Raw genomic sequence first — 15,051 nt, 5'->3', positions numbered from 1 at the left:
CACATGAAGACACCTGCACAGAGACCTGGAGGGAAAGCTGTCCAGGAGCAGAGGATGGCATTTGCAAAGGGCCTGTGTCAAGGACTCCAGGTAGTTGGGGGAATAAGCCCCCCAGGGCAGCTGGCAGAGAGCAGTGTGTGCTGAGCATAAGGGGAGATGGAGGTGTTTAGGACCAGATTTGCAGGTCACTTAAAGGACTGGATGTCAGCCTGAAGGTTGGGAGAGACTGTTGGAGGACTCGGATCACATTGGAAAGGGTCTCATTTGTGCTCCAGGACAGTTTCCAGCCCCTGTGTGGAGATGAGATGGGAGGAGGGTGGGAAGGAAACCCTCAGTGGCCAGAGAACAACGGTAGCGCCAGGGATGGGCAGCAAATGTGCTGGAAGGGGCTGGAGAGTATCTGAATGTAGATTGAATGTTCTGTGCAGATGGAGGAGACAGCCTTCCTGCTGAGCCCTAAGTCGGGGATAAATGTGACCCTTAGCAGGAGGAGGGAGCCATCGCCACAGTGAGCACCTAGCCAGGGGTCTGTATCACCCCTGGGGAGCCGACCTCACTGGCAGTGACCATAGCTCCCTCACTGAAGCCCACATGCCAGGCCCTGACAGTGCAGGGAACTGGGAAGAGCACTTCCTGGTCTTTGGTTAGACATTGGAACTCCCACTGTGTCACCGGCACTGTGCGCTGTCAGCTCAGACGTGGCTCCTCAGACCCTCTGGTCATTTTCCTCTTGCACTCAGGTCAAGGTTCAGTTCAACTCCGTCATGCAGACAGTGCACTGCTCAGCCCCAGTCGTGTGTACTTGCATGCCCGTGGCCACCAAGGATTGCTTATGCAGAGCAACCTGGCTGTATCTTCTGGGAGGTTGTAGGGACTTTTGGGGTATTTCACTCAGACACCAGCTCCACCCCCAAGGACCACAGCCTTAGGCACAGGACGTTGGGCCAGGGATTTGGGGAGTTGCAGATTAGGTACCAAGCTCTCTTTGCAAGCCACACCAGAAAGGCCACTGAACCTTCAGATGCTTTTAAGCAGTGACCGAGCCTGTGCCCTTGAATGATGTAAAGATCAAGGATGCCACATGGTTCAGTGAGCATTTGGAGGCTGGGTGTCTGTGACGACTGACCCCTGCCTGGCTCTCACCCTGCCATCTTGGGGAAAACCCTTCCGTGTCTGCCCTCCCGACCCCTCTGCACAGCATCTGCCAGGTCGACCTTTATAAGAAACCCTCTGTGAGCAAGACTTCAGTGAGCAACAGCCCTGTGAGCTTGGCATCTCTGAGCTTGTCCTCTGTGGGCGCAACCTTTGTGAGCACTGCCTCTGTAAACAAGGCCTCTGTGAGAACGGCCTCTGAGAAAGGCCTCAGTGAGCACAGCCTCTGTGAGCAAGGCCTCTATGAGTTTGGGCTCTGGAGCTCGGCCCCTGTGAGCATGGACGTTCTGAACAAGACCTCTGTGAGCAAGGACTTTCTTAACAAGACCTCTGTGAGCAAGGTCTGTGAGCCTGACCTCTGTGAGCACCACCTATGTGAGCAAGCACTCTGAAAGATAGGAATATGTGAGCATTGCCTATATGAGCTTGGCCACTGTGAACACGGCCTCTGTGAGTACTGCCTCTGTGAGAACAGCCTTTGTGAGCAATAACTCTGTGAGTGCAGACCCTGTGAGCACAACCCCTGTGAGCACAGACTGTGAGCAAGGTCTCTGTGATCAAGCCACTGTGAGAATGTCCTTCATTAGCAAGCCCTCTGTGAGCACGACCTCAGTGAAGAAGCCCTCTGTAAGCAAGACCTCAGTGAGCATGGCCGCTGTTAGCAAGGTCTCTTTGAGCACGGCATCTGTGAGCAAGGCCTCTATAAGCTTGGGCTCTGTGAGCTCGGCCTCTGTGAGCATGGACTATCTGGCAAGACCTCTGTGAGCATGGCGTCTGTGAACTTGGACTCTGTGAGAATGGCCTATGTGAGCAAGGCCTCTGTGTGCCCAGCCTCTGTGAGCAAAGATTCTGTGAGCAAGGTCTCTGTGATCTTGGCCACTCCTTGCAAGGTCTCTGTGACCAGGGCCACTGTGAGCGTGTCCTCTATTAGCAAGACCTCTGGAGCTAGACCTCTGTGTGCATAGCCTCTGTGAGACAACCTCTGTAAGCACGACCTCAGTTAGCATGGCCTCTGTCAACAAGGCCTCTGTGAGCTCGGCCTCTGTGAACACAGCCTCTGTGAGCTTGGCCTCTGTGAGCAAGACCTCTGTGAGTATGGCCTCTGTGAGCATGGCTTATGTGATGAAGGCCTCTGTGAGCAAGACCTCTTTGAGCACAGCCTCAGTGAGAAAGCCCTTTGTGAGAATGGCCTTTGTGAGCAAGGCCTCTATAAGCATGGCCCCTGAAGCTCAGACTCTGTGAGCACAGCCTCTGTGAGAAAGCACACTGTGAGCTCGTTCTCTGTGAGAACAGCCTTTGTGAGCATGGCCTCTATTTGCACGGCCTCTGTGAGCATGGCCTCTTTGAGAAAGCTCTCTGTGAGCTCAACCTCTGTGAGCTCTGTCTCTGTGATCACGTACATTGTGAGCATGGGCTCTATGAGCAAGCTCTCTGTCAGCTTGGCCTCTGTAAGCACAGCCTCTGTGAGCTTGGCCTCTGTGAGAATGGTCTCTGTGAGCATGGATCTATGAGCACAAACTCTCTGAGCTTGGCCTCTGTACGCTGAGCCTCTGTGAGCACAGCCTCTTTGAGCAAGGCCTCTTTGAGATGACCTCTATGATCGTGGCTTATGTGAGCAAGATCTCTGTGAGCTTGACCTCTGTGAGAACAGATTCTGTGAGAAGGCCCTATTTGAGATTGTCCTCTGAGAGCATTGATCTGTGAAAATGGGTTCTGTGAGCATGGCCTCTGTGAGCAAGGTCTATGTTATCACGGCATCTGTGAGAAAGCCCTCTGTGCTCATAGCCTCTATGAGCAAGCCCTCTGTCATTTAGGCATCTGTGAGCACACCCTTTGTGAGAATGGCTTCTGTGAACACAGCTCTTATCACTAAGGACTCTGTGAGCTCATCCTCTGTGAGCTCAGCCCCTGTGAACTTGGCCTCTGTGAGAACAGCTTCTGTGAGCAAGGTCTCTGTGAGCATGACCACTCTGAGCGAAGTCCTTTTGATCAAGGCCACTGTGAGCATGGACTCTCTGAGCAAGGTCTGTGAGCTCAGCCTCTGTGAGCACTGCCTATGTGAGCATGGCCTATGTGATCAAGTCCTCTGTGAGCTAGACCTCTGTGAGAACGGCCTCTGTGAGAAAGCGCTCTGTGAGCTCTGCTCTCTGAGCAAGTTCTCTGTGATCACAGCCACTCTGAGCAAGGTCCTCGTGATCAAGGACACTGTGAGCATGGATTCTTTTCAGCAAGGCCTCTGTGAGCAAGGTCTGTGAGCTCAGCCTCTGTGAGCACTGCCTATTTGAGCAAGCCCTATGTGAACAAGCCCTCTGTGAGCCAGGCCTCTGTGAGAACGTCCTCTTTGAGCAAGGCTTATGTGAGGAAGTCCTCTGTGAGCTAGGCCTCTGTGAGCAAGGTCTCCGTGATCATGGCCACTCTGATCAAGGTCCTTGTGATCAAGGCCAATGTGAGCATGGACTCTCTGAGCAAGGCTTCTGTGAGCAAGGTCTGTGACCTCAGCCTCTGTGAGCACTGCCAATGTAAGCAAGCCCTATGCGAACAAGCCCTTTGAGAGCTAGGCCTTTGTGAGCATGGCCTCTATGAGCTTGGCCTCTGTGAGTAAGCCCTCTGTGACGAAGTGCTCTGTGACATCGGACTCTGTGAGAATGACCTTCGTGAGCACAGACTCTGTGAGCCCAGCCTGTGTGAGAATGGCCTTTGTGAGAACGGCCTCTGTGATCAAGGCCTCTGTGAGAGCATCTTGTGTGAGCTAGCCTCTATGAGCTCGGGCACTGTGAGCTCAGCCTCTGTGAGCATGGACTCTCTGAGCAAGATCAGTGTGAGCTCAGACTCAATGAGCATGGCCTCTGTGAGAATGGCCTTTGTTAGCAAGGCCTCTATGAGCATGGCCCCTGTGAGCACAGACTCTGTGAGGTAGGTCTCTTTGATCATGGCCACTGTGAGCAAGGTCTCTGTGATCAAGGCCACTGTGAACATGTCCTCAGCAAGTCCTCTGGAGCTAGACCTCTGTGAGTAAAGCCTCTGTAATCATGAACTCAGTAGCATGGCCTCTGTGATCAAGCCCACTGTGAATTCGGCCTCTGTGAGCAAGCCCTCTGAGAGCTAGGCCTCTGTGAGCATGGTGTATGTGAACTTGGCCTCTGTGAACATGGCCTCTGTGAGTTCGGCCTCTGTGAGCAAGTTCTCTGTGAGCTCCGCCTCTGTGAGCACTGCCTATGTGAGCAAGCCTTCTGAGAGCTACGCCTTTGAGAGCACGGATCTGTGAGATAGGCCTCTATGAGCATGGCCTCTGTGAGCAAGGGCTCTGTGAGCAAGGTCTTTGTGAGCATGGCCCCTTGTGAGAAAGCTCTCTGTTAACTTGGCCTCTATGAGCAAGCCCTGTGTGAGCTAGGCCTCTGTGAGCACAGCCTCTGTGAGCTTGGCTTCTGTCAGAATGGCCTCTGAGCATGGTCTCTATGCGCTTGGCCTCTGTGAAAATGGCCTCTGTGAGCTCGAACTCTGTGAGAACTGCCCCTGTGAGTATGGTCTCTGTGAACACGGCCTTTGTGTGAATGCCCCTGTGAGCTCGGCCTCTGTGAGCAAGGACTCTGTGAGCAAGATCTGTGAGCAAGGTCTCTGTGAGTTTGGGCACTGTGAGCTCATCCTCTGTGAGCAAGGCCTCTGTGAGAATGGCCTTTGTGAGCAAGGTCTTTTGAGCACGGATTCCGTGAGAAAACCCTCTGTGAGCTCAGCCTTTCTGAGCAAGGTCTCTGTGATCATGCCCACTCTGAGAAAGTTCTCTGTGATCAAGGCAACTGTGAGCATGTCCTTTGTTAGCAAGCCCTCTGTGAGCTAGGCTTCTGTGAGCTTGGCCTCTGTGAGTCCATACCCTGTGACCTCAGTGTCTTTGAGCAAGGCCTCTGTGAGCACCACCTCTGTGAGCATGTTCTCTGTGAGCAAGGCCTGCGTGAGCACAGCATCTGTGAGCATGGCCTCTGTGCAAAAGCCCACTGTGAGCTTAGTCTCCTAGAGAACCACATCAGTGAGCAAGGCCTCTGTGAGCAATGCCTCTTTGAGCTCTGGCTCTGTGAGCTTGGCCTCTATCAGCATGGACTCTCTGATCAAGATCTGTGTGAGCTCAGGCTCTGTGAGCATGGTCTCTGTGAGCTTGGCCTCTATCAGCACGGCCTCTGTGAGCTTGGCCTTTGTCAGCACGGCCTCTATGAGCAAGGCCTCTGTGTGCACAGCCTCTGCGAGAACGGCCTTTGTGAGCAAGGCCTCTATGAGCATGGGCCCTGTGAATGAAGGTTCTGTGAGCAAGATCTCTTTGATCATGGCCACTCTGAGGAAGCTCTCTGTGATCAAGGCCATTGTGAGCATGTGCTCTATTAGCAAGACCTCTGGAGCTAGACCTCTGTGAGCACAGCCATTGTGAGACAGCCTCTGTAAGCACGACCTCAGTTATCACAACCTATACGAACAAGCCCTCTGTGACCTCGTCATCTGTGAGCATGGCCTCTGTGAGCATGGCCTCTGTGAGAAAGCCCACTGTGAGCTTGGTTTCCTAGAGAACTGCATCTGTGAACAAGGCCATTGTGAGCAAGGTCTTTGTGAACACAGCCCCTGTGAGAAAGCTCTCTGTGAGCTTGGCCTCTCTGAGCAAGCCCTCTGTGATCATGGCCTCTATGAACAAGCCCTGTGTTAGCAAGGCCTCTGTGAGCACAGCCTCTTGTTACCAAGGCCTCTGTGAGCTCATCCTCTGTGAGCTCAGCTCCTGTGAGCTCGACCCCTGTGAGCTCAGCCTCTGTGAGAACAGCCTCTCTGAGCAAGGACTCTGTGAGCAAGATCTCTGTGCAAGACCTCTATTAGCAAGCCCTCTTTGAGCTAGGCTTCTGTGAGCATAGCCTCTGTGAGCTTGGCCTCTGTGAGCCCAGCCCCTGTGATCTCAGCCTCTTTGAGCAAGGCCTCTGTGAGCACCACCTCTGTGAGCACAGCCTCTTGTGAGCAAGGCCTCTGTGAGAAAGCCCACTGTGAACTTGGTCTCCTAGAGAACCGCATCTTTGAGCAAGGCCGTTGTGAGCATGGCCTCTGTGAGCAAGGTCTCTTTGAGCACAGCCTCTGTGAGCAATGCCTCTATGAGCTCGGGCTCTGTGAGCTCAGTCTCTGTGAGCATGGACTCTCTGAGCAAGACCTCTTTGAGCTCAGCCTCTGTGAGCATGGTCTCTGTGAACACCACCTCTGTGAGCAAGTTCTCTGTGAGCAAGGCCTGTGTGAGCACAGCCTTTGTGAGCACGGCCTCTGTGAGCACAGCCTCTGTGAACAAGTCTCTGTGAGCTCTTGTTTCTTTCATACTGAAGAGAAGCACAGAGGACACAGCAAATGTTTGTCACGGGTTGGGAAACAAGTCACAGGTTGACCAGGGTTCTCTGCTTGCTGTGGAGAAATGCTCCATGACTCAGCTTCCCCCTCCGTGAGGCAGGAGTAGCGGGTCACCTCCTCCATGGGCACATCCCCTGAGTTCACACACGTGGACAGCACAGGTGACTGCACCCGCTCATGCCAGTAAGCTCTTGGTGCAGGTGCTCTAAATCACGCACCCCAGCTGACCTCACTGACTTACAAGACCACACTCTCTCCTTTCACAAGGTCACCATGCTCAGCCTCCCCTGTCCCCGTCCCTGCATTTTGGATTCCGCTTGGTTTGGCTTGGCTGCTCGCTGGAATGTAATTTCATGTGGTTCGGGAAGGGGTGATGTTCCCTGATACTTCCGCCCGTGGGTCTCCAGAGATCTCTTGGAGATAGGGAGATTTGACCACACTCGGAACCTGCCGGGCATTCTTTGCACATACTTCAAAACCCCAAGTCCCTTGGACTTCTCGCTCATTTACTCTTGGCAAAAGACGGCTTCCTGCTTCTGCAAAGTTAAGCTTTCAAGCTTAGGAGAAAAGGCTTTTTGGACAACAAACAGCCCCTTAAAAACAATATTTTGATGAGTTAAGTGTAAATGAATCAGAAACACATGGATTAAGCTTCTCTTGATGTACAGAAGGGTTTAATAATTACTGGGGGCAGGGAAGAAAGGAAATGAGGCTGGAAAAGCCATGTCTTGAGTTTTATCAAATCTACAATGTTTGAGAAGTAATCCAAGACATTCCACACACCCCCAAATGTAGCCAGATTTTCTGATTCGACTTCCAAAGAGCCACACAGGATCTTTCTAGTAACGTCTGAGTGTTCCAAAGCACCAGATTTTCATGGCTTCTGATTGGCTGGGCATGAAGTTATGATTTATGAGACCATTCAAAGATTCATATATTGCCATTTTAACAAATTCCTTCCAAACTGAACAGTACCCAAATGCAGCTTTATAAATATCTTTCCTGTTAGAAGACTCCTTTCTATTCACAAGACTCCCCTTCTTTTCCTTCTCCCCAGCGTCCCCTGCCCAATTTGGCCACAGATTCCCCCAAGAGGTCTCAGAACAAATGCAGAGAAGGGGAATTAATTTTACCATGACTGAAACGTGTTTCGCTTTGGATTGAGTTTTAAATGACTTGGGTCTCTATAAGCTGCGGGTCATAAGAAGGTTAAAGCTAAACGACTCATAAGTTAGGTGAAGGGTAGAAGGGGGAATTTTATAAATGCTTATTGCTTTCATAAAAAGAAAAGCTAGGTTGTGTTCATGCCTAACCCAGTCAAACACTCCATACATCAAGACCCAGTGTTTCCTGGAGGAAATGTCCCACACTTATTCGGCGGGCTCCTGTCTTCCCCTGCCTCAGTGACGTCATCGGTGTCGAGCGTCTGGCTAGGATAAGTAACTTCTTCCACATGTCACCTTCCCAGGTCCTTTCCCCAAATAAATTTCGAATCACTCAATGCTCTGAGGTACCCTAAATCTCTTGGTTTAACAGGCAGCAGAAAAGTGGGGTGAAAGGTGGTACAGAGAGGGACTTCCTGCTTGAATAACTGGTTATCCCCTGGGTCCTGTTTCCAATGGCATGCTCACAAGCCCTACCCATCATGGAGCACAGAAGTTATCTAGAAAAGAGGTCAGCAGAGTCAGGTCTGCTAGGTTCTCAGGCAGGCACACATTTTCAAATTTAAATAGTAGAGTGCTTCGGCAAACACACAGGGGTGGTGATCCAACAGTACTATAAATGAGAGTCATCGCCCGAGCAACCCAAACCCAATGTATCAGTCAGCAATGCCAAGATAATGCCACATAACATGCCATCCCAAAATCATACGGGCAATCCTTTTTTCTCACATCCTTTTTTCCAGTGACCCACTGGAAGTGGCAGAGATGCAGACCACCTGCATGAGCATATTCCCACCTCTGCCCATGTCACACCTAATGAGACTAGAGTCCCATTTGCCAAACAAGTCACATGGCCAAGTTCAGAGTCAAGGTGAAGGAAAGTAACCCCACTGTTATGGTTTGGGTATGGGGTAGCCCCCGAAAACTTGTGTGTGAGACAATGCAAGAAGGTTCAAAGGTGAATGATCAGATTGGGAGAACCTTAACATAATCAGTGGATTAATCCTCTCAGGATTAATTAATTGGGTGGTGACTGTAAGCAGGTAGGGTGTGGCAGGAGGTAGGTCTCTGGGAGTGTGCTTTGGGGATTTATATTTTGTCCCTGGTGAACAGAGCTCTCTCTCTCTCTGCTTCCCGATTGCCATGTCCTGGCTGCTTTCCTCCTCTGCTCCCTTCCGCCATGTTGTCCTACCTCACCTTGGACCCAGAACAAAAGAGTCAGCCATCTATGAACTGAGACCTCTGAAACCATGAGCCCAATAAGTTTTTCTTCTTCTAATTGTTCTTGTCAAGTCTTTTGGTCACAGTGATGAAAAAGTTGACTCAGACACCCACCCACCATCAGACCACGGCAGGACTGGACATAACTTCCAGGAAATACAGAACTAAGACTAATAATTTAATCACCATACCCACTTATTTCCTGATTCCTTCCTCTTTGTGCAGACCCCATTTCCAACCACCAACTCCTTCCTACTAATGGGTCCAGTCACCATGTCTTAGATTCATCCATCCTCCTGATCCCAACTGCACAGCCCCAGTCCAAGACCCAACCTCTCTCGCCTGGACCACTGCTGTGGTATGCTTCACTGGTGGTCACTGGAAGCCATTTCCCACATTGGGACCTAATGACCTTTCTGAAAAACTTATCTGGTCATGTCTGTGGCTTCTCTTTGCACTCAGAAAAACTTCTAGAAACTTTGATATGATCCAGAACATCACACATGAAGCCAGAATCTCCCTCTTCCTTCTGGCCTCCTGCCTGTCTAGCCTCACTCTGTCTTGGCCGTGCCCCATCTCCTCTGGGACTCCAACACAGGCACTGGTGTCTGTTGTAAAGACCTTCTTTCTTGGTGGTCTAGAGGGTTTCCTCCCCTCTCCTGCCCTGGATAATGCCTTCCACTCATTCAGGTCTCTGCTTAAAATGTGCATCCCCCAGGAAGCCACCCTTAATCCCATGAGCACACTGGGCTCATGATGTTCCAGAAGCTTCCTGCAGTTGCATGGTTTCCTCCTCATTCTGAGGAGAAATGAAGGTGTCCTCTGATCATTCCGATTAGCTCAGCACTGATTGGCAGGCCAGTGGCCGCAGGAAGGATGTGCTCATGGCCTCTCGCAGCTGGGCCTTGGGGCTGTGTTTTGGGACCGTCCCACCCAATCCTGTGGTCGAGAGAAATTGATCCCTCCAGGGACACTTTAGGCTGTGAACGTGGGAAAAGAGCAGATTGAATACTGGCAGGCTGATGGCAGACCTCCACCTCCACTTGGTGAGGAAATTTCTGGAGTGATTCGCCACATATTCTCCCAACGGACCCTTATAAAAACTCCGTAAGGGGCAGACAAGGCTTTCATGGGCTCTGGTGTTATCCACCGTCTTTCCCAGCAGGGTACATGGCTCCATAACTCCACAGCTCCATGTTCAGCAGCTTGAAATTGGCCACAGGGATGGGCGGATGCTGCCAATCAAGGGTTTCTCCCAGAGCCCCGTGGCCAAGCACTGGGTGTCCTGAAGGACTTCCGATGCCCAGTCTCCATGCCCCCGAGGAGGTCAGAGAAGGATCTGATTGTCATTCCTAACTCCTCCTCCATCCTACCTGCACCGTGGCCTTTAGAGGACACAGAGAGGACCAGGCCATTCCATGGAAGCCCCTCCACAGCTGCTGTCACCTCCTGTGGTCTCTCCCAAGTCATTCCCTCAAGAATCCTCTGAGCTCTGGCCTGCGTGAGTCCCTGCCATTCTCCAGAACACCAAGGGTTTCCCACTTCTGTGACCCCAAGCTTGCTAGTCCCTCTGCTGGGGACACCCTCATTTCTACTCTCCAGGTGAGGGTCCCCCACTCCTCCATCAAGACCCAACTCCAAGGCTTGAAGTGCTGCCCCCGCACCAACCTCCAGACAGAGGTGACCAACTCCCACTTCCTCTAGAACTCCGCAGTGTGGACTTAACTCCTTACCCCCCTCCATCACTCCAAAATGATCACCCGTTCTGTTCTCTGTAGTTCCCAAGGTCTAGCCCAGAGCCTGGTCCACAGTCGGTACTGGAAAAATCGCTGTCAAATTAGCAGTGAAAAAGACAAACACGTCTTCAGCACCACGTTCCGGACACAGTGCTCAGCATTGGTCTTGGGGACAGGGGTTAAGACGAGACCCCAGACCTCAGAGAGCTGGGACCATGCAGATAAAGAAGGAAGAGAGTCAACCCTGCATCGCCAAGTGGCCCTCCTACCCGAGAGAAAGAGGGCTTGAAACTCCCGGGCTGATGAGGCCATCCGCTTGGCTGTCACGTGCCATCTACCATCACGGCCACGCACTAGTAGGCAGCTGCGAGATAGAAACCAAAGCAAGCGGCAGAGCCGCAGCCCCGGTGTCTGGGAGCCTGCTTGACACTCATGACCTCAGCGCCGGATAAACAGGAAAGAACACACAGTAGAGAGAGAGGCTGTGCTCCACCAGGAGACGGGCGCCGGTGGCCCGGGCTGGCGACAGCCTCAGAACACAAGGACATCAAGTTCCAGGGACTCACCGTCTGCCTGATTTGAGTGGGAGAAGAGCACGAATCACCACCTCCCCCCTCCCGAGGGAGAAAGGAAAAACCAGGACTTGGGTAAAAGGTGTTTCAGGCAGAGAGGGGATTGAGAATAGGGGTCTTGACATGCATTTGGGGGTGCCATCCATGGGCTAGTCATCATCCCGTGCACTCTAACAGGTCATTAATCCTCACAGTAAGTCTGGTATTAATGTCCACATGACAGATTAAAATCCGAGGCTCAGGAGAGTCAAGTCACTTGCCTAACATTGCACAGCCAGCAAGAGGGGAGAGATCTGTCTGCTCCCTGAACCCAAGATTTAACCCTGTCATCGTTTGACCTCAGAGGAGTCAGAAACATGTGGGAGACAAGTGCGGACCCCCTTGTCCACGAGGGAAAATGTCCGGGCCAGGTTCACATGTGAGTTACAGGGTGAGTTCACCCCGGGCAGGGTGCAGAGCCGCTCCACAACCAGAAAGAACTCCCAGTGTTTTCCTTGCAGTCAAACCTTTGCTCCACAGTCCAGTTTCTATAACTGGTACAAACAGCCCTTTCATTTTCCGATTCTCTCATTTCCCTCAGGCTTGGCGGGAACGGCCTGCGTGGTAGACCGCACACCTCCCCGGGTCCAATCTCAGCATTTCCCTCCCTCTCCTCTGCTCCACACCAGATGCCACCCGATGGCCTGGGGCGGGGACAGGAGGCAGGAGTGTGCAGGGATCTGGGTAGAAGAGGGACGGCTCAGGTGCCTGCCCAGGGGCTCTTCCAGGTGTCCAGGATGGTGAAAGGGGAGGCATGAAGCTAAAGTGTGCCGGTCAGGTCTCCTCCCTCCCGCCTGAAAAGTACAAACCGTTGTTTGATACAAACTCAAGGTCAGGGCACAGATAAAGCCAGAGCCGAGAGTGGCAGGACCTGCTTCCCGAGGAGTTAACGAGTGCCCACGGTCCTGCCGTACTCTGGAGGGAGGACCCTGTTCCTGTGTCGATCAAGGGCGCGGGCTCTGGAGTGCATCCCATCTGGAGACAGCTCACTGCTCCAGCCTGGGCTGTCACAGGGGTGTCCACCAAAAGCCTCAGGACACCAGCATCCAGGAGTCGGGTCTCACCAGGAGGGCATCCTGGGTGAGGGTGGGCTCTGCAGCCAGTGGTGAGCATCCCCGTGAGAGCCAGAAAGGAGACTCGCAGGGACCCGCGGGAGAAGCCCGTGAAGATGGAGTCAGAGCAACAGAAGCCGAGGGGGCCAGAAGGATCCCTCCCAGAACCTTCCAGAGGAACTGCAGCCTGAGTCCCCTTGATGTCAGCTCCCTGGGCTCTGAACTACATTATCAATTCCTGCGGTTTCAAGTCACCAAGTCCAGCAGCCCTAGAAACGAATCCAAGTGGGTGCTGATTGGGTCATTGCGCTTCACCTCCCGTGCCTCCACGTCCTCAGCTTTAAAATGGGTCTGACAATTATCATAATATCTGCCTCCCAGGTGATGGGAAGAGACTGGGAGGCTGCTCTCCAGGCAGAGTTCTGCTTTCTAATGAGTACCAGCCCATCGACCTTGGAGGGAGGGCCAGGGAAGATGGTGCCCCACCTGGAGACAGAGGTCTGAAGGGAAAGAACAGGGGCAGGCACTGTGGTAGCCAGCAGGGCGGGATGAAAATGGAGAGGAACTCAGACATCAGGAACCCAGAGACAGAAAGGAGACATGCAGAGAGGACCAAAGGGATCCGGTTCCTGCAGGTGCTTCTAAGAGGGCCCGAACCTCAACCCTGCCTCCCTCTGAGCCTCCACCATGGGGATGATCATAAACCTCCTTGACGTACTATTCTGATGATAAGATCGATTCTGCGTGAAGAGAGCTTCATTCTCTCTCCGGTAACTTTCTCACTCCTAATCATCCTCGACGGCCCTTCTCTGGGCCGGACACCATGCCCCGCATGTAAGACGCACTCCATGCGTGCTCTCCATCATTTTAATCGTGCTGTGGATCATGAGGTTCCCTGATGTTGGATGAAAGATGAAAAGATGTGGCACTTTGCTTTCTCCTCTTCCTGGAGCCCAACCAGCTCCCGAAGGTCCTCTGCTGCACCTTTCTTAGGGCACCTGACCATCATCCGAAGATTATTCGGGATCACAGGGGGGAACACAGGGCTCTTCTCTGAGGACACAGCCAGGCTTCCCAGAAACACGGCCAGCGGGACACGGGGGCCTCACCAGCACCCGGTGCTGCCGCGGGAGGCCCGTGGAGCAGGCGCACTTCATAATTCCTGCATTGGGTCTCTCTTCCCATAAACCTTTCTTGCGCATCTCTGTGCGTCAAGGAACTGTTCTTGGCTCTGAGAAAACAACGTGGAGAATAAACAGATAATATCCCTTCCATCCTGGGCTGATGGCTCTGTTTACTGTACAGATAAATAGATTCTTTCAAACCCCAGCAAGTGCCCCTGGGGAAGTCCCCGTGCTGGGCGTGTTTGCGGAGGGATCTGTCTGACCGGGAAAGCATCACCTTGCTGGGAGTTCAGCAGGTGGGATGCAGGCGGGGACAGCTGGTGTCAGAGTGGGGAGCCCACGTCCTGCGGGAGCTGGTGGGGAGAGCCCCATGCGGCTCACAGGGTCTCCTGGGCCCTGGAAGAGACAAATCTTGAACAACTGAGCAAACATTGACCAAGCGCATTTGGGTGCTGGGCACTGCTACAAACTTCAGGGGGCCACCTGCTCGGTGCTGGCCAAGGCTCCCAAGGCTGGCAGGTCCTTCTCCACTGCTGCCAGAGCAGGACTCCAGCACTGTTCCCAGGACAAGCGGAGGGACCGGGCTAAGGTCACCCCCTCACCTCCCCTGCTGAAGGGTTCCATTTTTCTGGCGGGGAAGCTGAGGCAGGGAAAGCTGAATGGCTGGTTCCGGAGCGCAGATCTCATAAGACCGCAGTGCTAACGCCAGGGATGAGCGACACTTTCCTGACCCTAAGCCAGGGCTCCTCTGCTCCCTCCAGCTGCCACTCAAGCAGTCTGCCACCATGCCCAACAGGCTCCTCCCGGACACTGTCCCCTGCCAAGACTGTCCCCACACACTGCAGAGCTGAGTGGAAGAGGGTTATTTCAGCAGAGTGTTAATGAGCTTTAATCTGGCCTCTGGTCTCTCTTTCAGGGGCCAAAGGATAAAGGACACACAAGTCGTCACGATTTTCATTTTTGCCACGTCCATCCAGCCCCTGCAATGGCTCTGGTGACAATCATTCCTGTGCTTAGAAGGAATCTTCAGACCTGGTTGGGCAATGACCCCAAAGATTAGAATGAGGAGTGAACTGTCCTCAGGACCTTCACTCACAGAAACAAGAGACAAACATACTCCCGAGATATCATCAGGTCATTTTGGAAAAACCGGTGACAGACAAGCTTTGGAACAAAACAAGGAATAAATTATGTGATGAACTAGTGGTTAGTGGGGTGCCTGCAGGGAGCCCCCAGCCTTGGGTGCTCAACCGGGTTCCGAGCCGGCAGACAGGCAGAGTTCTGCAGGACATTCTGTGTGCCCCCACACCCCTTGGGTAATATCCCAAGGCCAAGTCCCATTAAACGGCTCATTTCCCCTAGTCCTGAAAAGAAAAATTGGGTTCACAGCTACTCTCTGCTGAATGTTGATTTCTTTCCAGATACCACACTAGTGTTTACAAACATTTGCATACATCTGCATATATTAGATCCCACTGAAGGACTTGGTCAATTTCCCATAGTATTGATCCTAGCTAACCCCATTTCGCAGATGAGAACACCGATGTTTGTTAAGCCATGTGTCCAAGTGGCAGAGTCAGGCTTTGAACTGGGGGCTGTTAGCCTCTATATCCTGAGATCACTTTGTTCCACAG

General features: G+C 52.6%; 1 pseudogene; it reads left to right on the top strand.

Annotated features, from left to right (window-relative positions):
- The first annotated feature begins 4,270 nt into the window (after positions 1-4,270).
- Positions 4,271-15,051, top strand: part of LOC124974359 (N-lysine methyltransferase SMYD2-like) — a 94,037-nt pseudogene continuing 83,256 nt past the window's right edge.

This window comes from Sciurus carolinensis, unplaced genomic scaffold, assembly GCF_902686445.1.
Source record: "Sciurus carolinensis unplaced genomic scaffold, mSciCar1.2, whole genome shotgun sequence".
NCBI classification, from domain to species: Eukaryota; Metazoa; Chordata; class Mammalia; order Rodentia; family Sciuridae; genus Sciurus; species Sciurus carolinensis.
This window is presented reverse-complemented; position numbering and strand designations above follow the sequence as displayed.